A 7749-nucleotide genomic window follows, 5' to 3' on the forward strand; every position below is an offset into this window, starting at 1 on the left:
TTCATTCTTACCATGAAAAAGGAATTCTGAATGTCCTTTTCTAGAAAAGGAAAGATTACATTTTGTTCAAAGGCTGGAAAACCAATAATTTTGGCCAGGTGCAGCTTCGGGTTCTTCCATCTGCGGGCACTGGTGGAAAGCCCTTCCTCAGGGCTCGGAGGGCACAGCCTCTGAAGGAGAGGGCAGCAGGGGTGGCTGCGAGGCTGCTGCCCCAAACACCTCCAGCGCTGCCCTGGGCTGCTCCAGGGGCACGCCAGGACAGTGCAAGGACAGAGAGAGGAGTGCAGGAGGCTGCTGCAGAGCCGCCACCTGCCCCTTCCAACAGGTAACCAGCGCCTGATGCTCCGCTGTGAAACAAAGCAAAAATGTGCATCGTGCCTGCAAATCCAGATGAAAATCTCCTGTGATTAAGTCCAACATTTACTGCAAATAAATCCGGTGTTTAGAGCTGTTTTCCAAGTGCTTTGCACATAAACAGGGCTTTATTAACATGCTGGCAGAGGTTTAAAAGCTGTTTAATTGCACAAGTCCCCGCTGGCTCAGGGCTGGCAGGGACAATCCAGCAGGACAAACAGCTGGACTTCGACCCAGAGCAGCTTCTGGCCACAGGTTTGGGCTCACAGCCACAGCACCAGCCCAGGTTCCAGCACCTTGCAGAGCTGAGCTTCCTCGGGAAATCATTTCTGCACACATAGTGACAGCCACCTCCAGCCCTGAGACCGCACTGAGGAAAAAAGTCATTTTCTCTTCAACTCAAAAAATGCTGGAAAACAGGAAATTGAGGCAAATGTAGAAATAAGAACAACATTGCTGGGGTTTGTGAACAGAGCTGCTGAATATGTGGCTCAAGAACTGCTAAAAGAATTAAGGACACATTCCTTTCAGCTTGATTCAACAATTTTCTTTACGTAAAAAATGCAGCATTTAGCTGACAGTTGTGGAAAATTTACCAGTTTTTAGCAGAGATGTACCAGCTTTAAACAAAGCTCTCAGCCTGCATTCACAACTTGCTGTCATTTTACTTAAGACCAGCATCAAAGTCTTTATTGATCTGACCATTTCCTGTTGCGAGATTCAGCCATTCCAAAACAGAGTCATTGCCATGTCCTGATCAAAGTAAAGGTTTTTTTGTACAGCAGTGATGTATTGTACCTACAGCAGCAATGCCTCGTACCCACAGCCTCTCTGAAACCAGTGATTTTTCCTAGTGCAGCAACAGAAGTCAGTCATGCTTTTGGGCTTGACCTGTCTTCAATTAAAGACTCACTGAGACAGTCAAAGTTTGAGATTCCTAATGCAGCACATTTAATTTCCAGATGTAAGCCAAGGAATAAACAGAAAAGAACATTTATTTTAGTGGCTGTCGAGTTGCTTCCAAGTGCTCTGTATCCCACATCCCTCACAGGATAAATAAAACCAGACCATGCTGGGCTGAATGCAAGGGATCCCAAGTCCCAGAGCCCGGCTCCTCCCAGAGGATCCCGGCTTGCCCAGGTGTCCCAGGGGACCCTGCAGCACCTCCTGCCCCGGGAGCGCCGGGCAGGGCCCAGGGGAGGAGGGCAGTGCTCCCCAGCCTGGCACCAGGGTCTGTCCCTGCACGCCGCCCCTTCCCCGTACCCCCAAAACGATGGAATTCACATTAAGAGATTTGCCAGCAGCAGCAGGGAGGCAAGAATCTACAGCAAGCTGGAGGGCGAAGGAGTGGAGGTTTGTTGTGTTTTGAGATGTACAAAATCATTGGATTTCCTGACTTGCAGCTGGGTATTCCAGAGGAGGAAAGTGGAAGAAAGTGCTGCTCTGGAATGGTTTGCAGCCTTGATCCTGGAGAGTTTGTTGCACTCAGCAATGGAAAGGACATTCGATCCCACCAACAGCTCCGACACAAACCGACACTCACAGGAGCCCAAAACCCCTCCAAAGGAAAGGGAAGGCGAGGGCAGTCCCCCAGGGAAGCAGACACAAATGCTCTGCCCCTCAGCAGCCCCTCCTCCCCTTACCGTGCCCCTCTCAGGAGCTTTGCTCCGTCCAGGCTGCCAGCTCAGCCGCGGCCATGCCAGCGGGGCTGGGCAGCGCTGGCATCTCCTGCTCCACTCCCCATCAGTGACCGCCCACACCTGAGCCAGGTGCCAGGCAGGGCTGGCGCTGGCAGCCCAGGGCCAGGCAGGGCTCTGCTGCACCCCTGGCAGCGCACTGGCGCCCAGAGGCTTTCCCAGGCAAACCAGTGCTCGTACAAACAGGATTCTGTAAACTCCTTTGGTGTGTCAGACTGCACTCTGGTTTCCTGCAACTGCATGGAATTCACTTCACTGATGAAAACGAATTTGTTTGAACCTCTGGGCCCAAGGGACCTGGATCTGTGCCATTATCAATACATCCATAGCTCAGAGCTACCACAACAAGGTAAAGCTCAAAATGGTCTTTAGCTACCTTTAGTGATATAATTAATTCAAAATCACCCCTTTCCTTGCAGTCAGTGAGGCAGTAGCCCAGGCCTTTGGCCAGCACCTTTACTGGGTTTACTGGGAATGGCACAGGTGGTCATTCCAGCTCTGCAGGGCTGCTCCTGCTCATCCCCCTCACATTCCCCAGGTCCCTCCTGCGAAGGAACGAGGCTTCAGATCGTGTCCCCTGTCACATTGAACTTCTTCATGTACTCCAGACACCTCCAACATTTTCAGCGTCACACTTAAAGACATCCACGTTTGAAACTGCCAAGTCACATTATTGGTGCAGCAGCTCAGAAACGTCTGCACAGTACGAGGTCAAACACAGCCTGGACAAGCAGCGTGCAGAGCACAGAGAAAGGAACTGCACAGCCGTACTCAATGCTGGAGCACAGCCAGCCAACACAGACTTCAGAAACCTTGTCTGCAGACGTTTGTGAAGTGGTTTTTTGACTAGATCTTGATTTTGCCTGTGGTGATCCACTTTAAACCATAGCACAAATAAACTTATTAAGTCTAACAAGTGACACCACAGCTTCAGCGTGGTTTAAAGGTTGAACCGCCCCACATCTACAGCTCAAAGCAGAGCAGTTTGTGAGCATTAAATTTGCCATAGGACACAGCCACATCCAGAGCTTTGGAAAGCCAACAGCCACATGGCAGACCCTGTGAGGCACTCAAGAAGCCATAGGAAAATACTGGTAAGACTAAAGTAGCAGAAGAGACAGTGGGAGATCATTATCCAGCTATGACCTCATTATTTCAATTAGGAGAACTACAGTTTTTAAAGGATTTTTTAATTAGATATTCTCAACTATTTGAAAGTTGTGGAGAACTACTCTGCTGAGCATACAAATGGAGACGAAGGAGAAAGTGTCAAGTTTGAGCTCTCCGCTTTTCATTTTTTAATCCATATCACACTTTCACATGCCTTCTCGTCCCAAAGAGTTTTCACATGCTATTCCAGAGAAAAATTATTCCATCACTTAGAACCAAAGGTTTTTAAATGGCCCAGCAAGTGACCAGCCCCTCTGCCTTCATCAGTTTATCAGTGCCAGTTCTGCTTTGTTTAGCACACACAGCCCCAGAACCACATATTTACTTTTTGCTGGCATAGCTGTAGCAGGAAAGTCTTCTAGTGCCAGTTAAACCTCCTCAGGAGAGTGTAACCCAACTCTATGTGACGCAGTAAGTTCAGCAAGTAAACTACATTCACTAGATAAAAAGCACTCTTGCCCCCTGCGTTGGCAGCACAAAGACCCCAGGGTGGCATTCAGGCTTCCTTACCTGCAGAACAGGCACCTCTGCTTCCCTTCTCCCCACAGTCCAGCCCTGAAGAACTCTCATTTTCTAGTCTTGACCTTGACAGGCTCACGTAGTAATTGCCACATTCATGAGGCTCCTCACACCCTGCTGTTGCTGGTTTTCAATCACAAGCCCCAAAGCAGGGACTCACAGGCAGCAGAGCCCTCAGCCAGCCAGGGTCTGCCCCTGTGCCTGCCTCAAACACTCCCAGGGCTTTGCCTGGCAGGAGGCGCCTGCGCCTCGCCCTCCTGGCACCTGAAAATGATGCAGCTGCCTGGCTGAGCAGAGCTGCTGACAAACTGAGAGCAGCACCTAGCAGAGGGCAGAGGAAAGGCTGCAGCTGACACCTGGACTCTGCTTTGAAATGGTTTCTTTAATTGTCACTAGGAAATAAAACATAATTTGGAAACACACTCTGACGCACAGCTCGGGAATAAGCAGCCATGCCTCATCCCCCTTACCCAGAGGCATCTGTTGGTGATGCCTTCTTTGGGCGAGGGTGGGCTTGGTTAGTTTTTCCCTTGGGGGTTTCTGCTTGTTTTTTCAACAATTTAAAAACTAAATTAGAGACCAGTGTGCAATACCATCTTTGCCTGTTACTCCAGGACAAGCAAAACTTGTGCAGCAAAGATCAGCTTTTGGTTTGTTTTCAGCTGGCTGGGAGGTGTTCAGGGTTTTGTAATGAACTGCAGTACATTTTCCTTTAATTACTGCGTTAGACCTTTAGGTTATGGGGGCTATAGATTTGTAGGCTTGCTGCCTTATCCTGTGGATGTAAATCCATGATGTATAGTGGCCATCAAGAAACAGGAACATTCCTGATTAATCACCCTCACAAAACAGCTCCAGAGAGCAAGACAGAAACCTCCAAAATCTGGTTCAGTGCTGCTTTTGCAATTCAAACCATGAAAAATCCACTCCAGCTGATGTTGAAGATGAGTGTTGGAAACATCCAGCCTGCACCTGCAGAAGTGCTTTAGCAGGAGCGCCTGGAGTGGATTTGCAGGTGCCTGTGTCTCCTGACAGGGGATGAAAGATCTCCTTGTGAGCACAGGAACCACTGGTGGAGCATGTTATTGCAGATCAAACACGGGATTCCCCTGGCTGAGGATCTGCTCCAGTAATGAGGAGAGCAGATCCTCCTCAGGCACGCCGAGTGTTAAACAGGCTTTTCCTCTGAGCTGGAGTGACAGACGACCCCTCCCTTCCTGCCCACCTCCACCACTGCCGTGGGAAAGAGAAAGGTGTCACAGCTTCCCAGACCAGAAAATGCAGACCTTTCTCAGCTCAGCAGGTGCTGCCATGCTGGGGTGAGACGCTCCCAGCCCCTCCCAGTGAGGAGCTCTTGCTGTGCCTGCCCACAGCGCGGATGATTTACAGAGCCCCAGGTCAGCTCTGCTGGATGGAGCTCAAGAGCAGCAGCCACGGGGGTCCCTGCCCTTCTCACCTGCTGTGGACATCAACGAGAGCCAGGCCCACCCAGGCCAGGAGGGACGGTCTCCATCCCACCCAGGCCAGGATGGATGATCTCCATCCCACCCGGGCCAGTAGGGATGGTCTCCATCCCACCCGGGCCAGGAGGGACAGTCTCCAGCCCAGCCAGGCCAGGAGGGATGGTCTCCATCCCATCCAGACAAGGAGGGATGGTCTCCATCCCATCCAGACCAGGAGGGACGGTCTCCATCCCAGCCAGGCCAGCAGGGATGGTCTCCATTCCACCCGGGCCAGGAGAGATGGTCTCCAGCCCGGCCGGCTGAGGGAGCACAGGCAGGACAGGAGGAGTCTGGAGCACAGAGCTGCTGGGGACAGGGGGGACAGAAGGGGACAGGGGGGACAGGGGGGACAGGAGGGGACCGTGAGGGCTCTGCAGGGTGGGTGGTGTGAGCAGGGGAGCTCTGGGTGAAGCAGCAAAGCAAAGCTGATCCCCGTGAGGGCTCTGCAGGGTGGGTGGGTGTGTGCAGGGGAGCTCTGGGCGAGCCTGACTCCTGGGCCGGGTGTTCCTGAGCTCTGAGCAAGGCTGGACTGTGACAGACCGGAGTGGCCTTTGCTGCCCAGAGACCTCAGTGCTGAGCCTTGGAGCACCAGTGTCACCCTGACAGCCCGGCCCAGGCTCGGCAGAGCCGGGCTGTGCCCTTGTGCCACCTCGGGCATTTGTGCACTGCTGTGCAGATCATTTGTGCACTGCTGTGCAGATCATTTGTGCACTGCTGTGCAGATCATTTGTGCACTGCTGTGCAGATGTCCTGCCAGCCTGCCCAGGGTGACCTGCCCAGGGTGACCTGCCCACAGTGACCTGCCCCTCTACCTGCCCACGGTGACCTGCCCATTCTACCTGCCCAGGGTGCCCCCAGGAACCCACAAACCACACAGACAAGCTGTGGAGCAGCTCTGCCTTCCCTCCTGGGAGCCCTGGGACAAAGCCAGGTTATTCCACAGAAAGGTACATTAGGAATTGAACTGTTGAAAAATGAGCTGAAATTGTGCTCCACTTTTTGTACATACAATTTGTTATGCAGATCCATCTCACAAACACTTCCTTCACTCAGCTTCCCCCTTCCCAGCACTCCCGAGCTCACACTCAGTCACACTTTTTGCCAAAATATAGTTTCACTTAACAAAAAGCTCCCTTCATTCTCCCTTGTAATGAATTCCAGCTAAACCAATGTCTTAAAGTCAGACATGGGCCAGAATTGCCAGCACAGCAGCGAGCTCAGCATGGGTTTGTGCAACCATTGTGTTCCCTGTAAGGCCGCCCCGGGAAATCCCAGCCACATCATTATAAAATATTCCACATGTTCCTCAGCCACCTTCCAGAGGGAGAACTTTGTATCTCTTGTAATTTAATGCTCTGCCTCTCAGCAGTGAGAGCTGCAGCTTAATGACAACAGACAGCACATCCTGAGATGAAAACCTAGTTCTTAAAACATTGACAAAGTCCACGTACATTTAAAATATTTGTTTGTATTTTAATGCAGATTTTCAGATATTTGATTTTGGAAAATGTTCTCAGAATTTACTTCAGTTCCTTGTCTATCATGTCTACAAATTATGGAGACTGGTACAAATAATTTAAAAATGCCTTTTACCTCGTGTTTAAACTCACAGAAGCACAGCATTGGAATGTGTCACTCCTTGACCTCAGTCATCAATTGATTTCTTTCAGATGAACTGAAAGAAAGCAATTGATGCTTTGCTTTTCAGATAGTAATTAAGATAGAGAAAACACACCTAACAGCTTTCTCACTGTCTCTAGCACTCAGGGGAACAGAATTCAGTGTGAGCTGTCAAGATTTCCGTGTTCTTAGGGTAGCATCTAAAAATGCCACCTCAGGATGTAGTGCTGGGCTCAGTTGAGGCGTTGTTCTCTTTTCTGAGACCCCAGGTGCCAGTCACAGGAGTGGGCCAGTGTTTCTCGGCCCAGCCCCCGTGCTGAATCAAGGTGAGACCTTCCCCCTTTCACTGAGGCAACCCCTGAGATAACAAAGCCCAGCCAGCAAATGCCACCAGTAAAGTTCTAAGTGGCTTGCACAGAACGCCCCATTCCTGCCACCCCTCCTGAACTCCCACAGCTCACCTGTGATTTTGAACTCATCTGAACAACTTTAGAACCTTCAAAAATATATTTGAGGCTTCATCATATCGTTAAAGTTTTGTATTGCATTTACATCTCCAGCCAAATACCTTCCAGAAGGAGATTTGCCCTAGAACGACACACTTTCAGCAGAAGGGTGCTGTCAGTGGAGTTTGTGGCTGTTCAGACACCTCTGAGCCGAAAAAAGCGCCTGAGAGCACTGACAGACCCGCCTCCAGCGAGAGGAAACCTGTCCTGCAAAGCCTGAAGGTGCCACCGCCGCTCTCGGGACGGGTTCCGCACGGACACCCCGGACAGAGAACGCTCCTGGAGGGCCGGGGATGCGGGGCCGGGGATGCGGGGCTGGGGGATGCGGGGGCGGAGGATGCGGGGTTCCCATGCCAGGCTCCCATGCCGGGTTCCCATGCC

This window comes from Lonchura striata, chromosome 10, assembly GCF_046129695.1.
Source record: "Lonchura striata isolate bLonStr1 chromosome 10, bLonStr1.mat, whole genome shotgun sequence".
Classification (NCBI taxonomy): domain Eukaryota; kingdom Metazoa; phylum Chordata; class Aves; order Passeriformes; family Estrildidae; genus Lonchura; species Lonchura striata.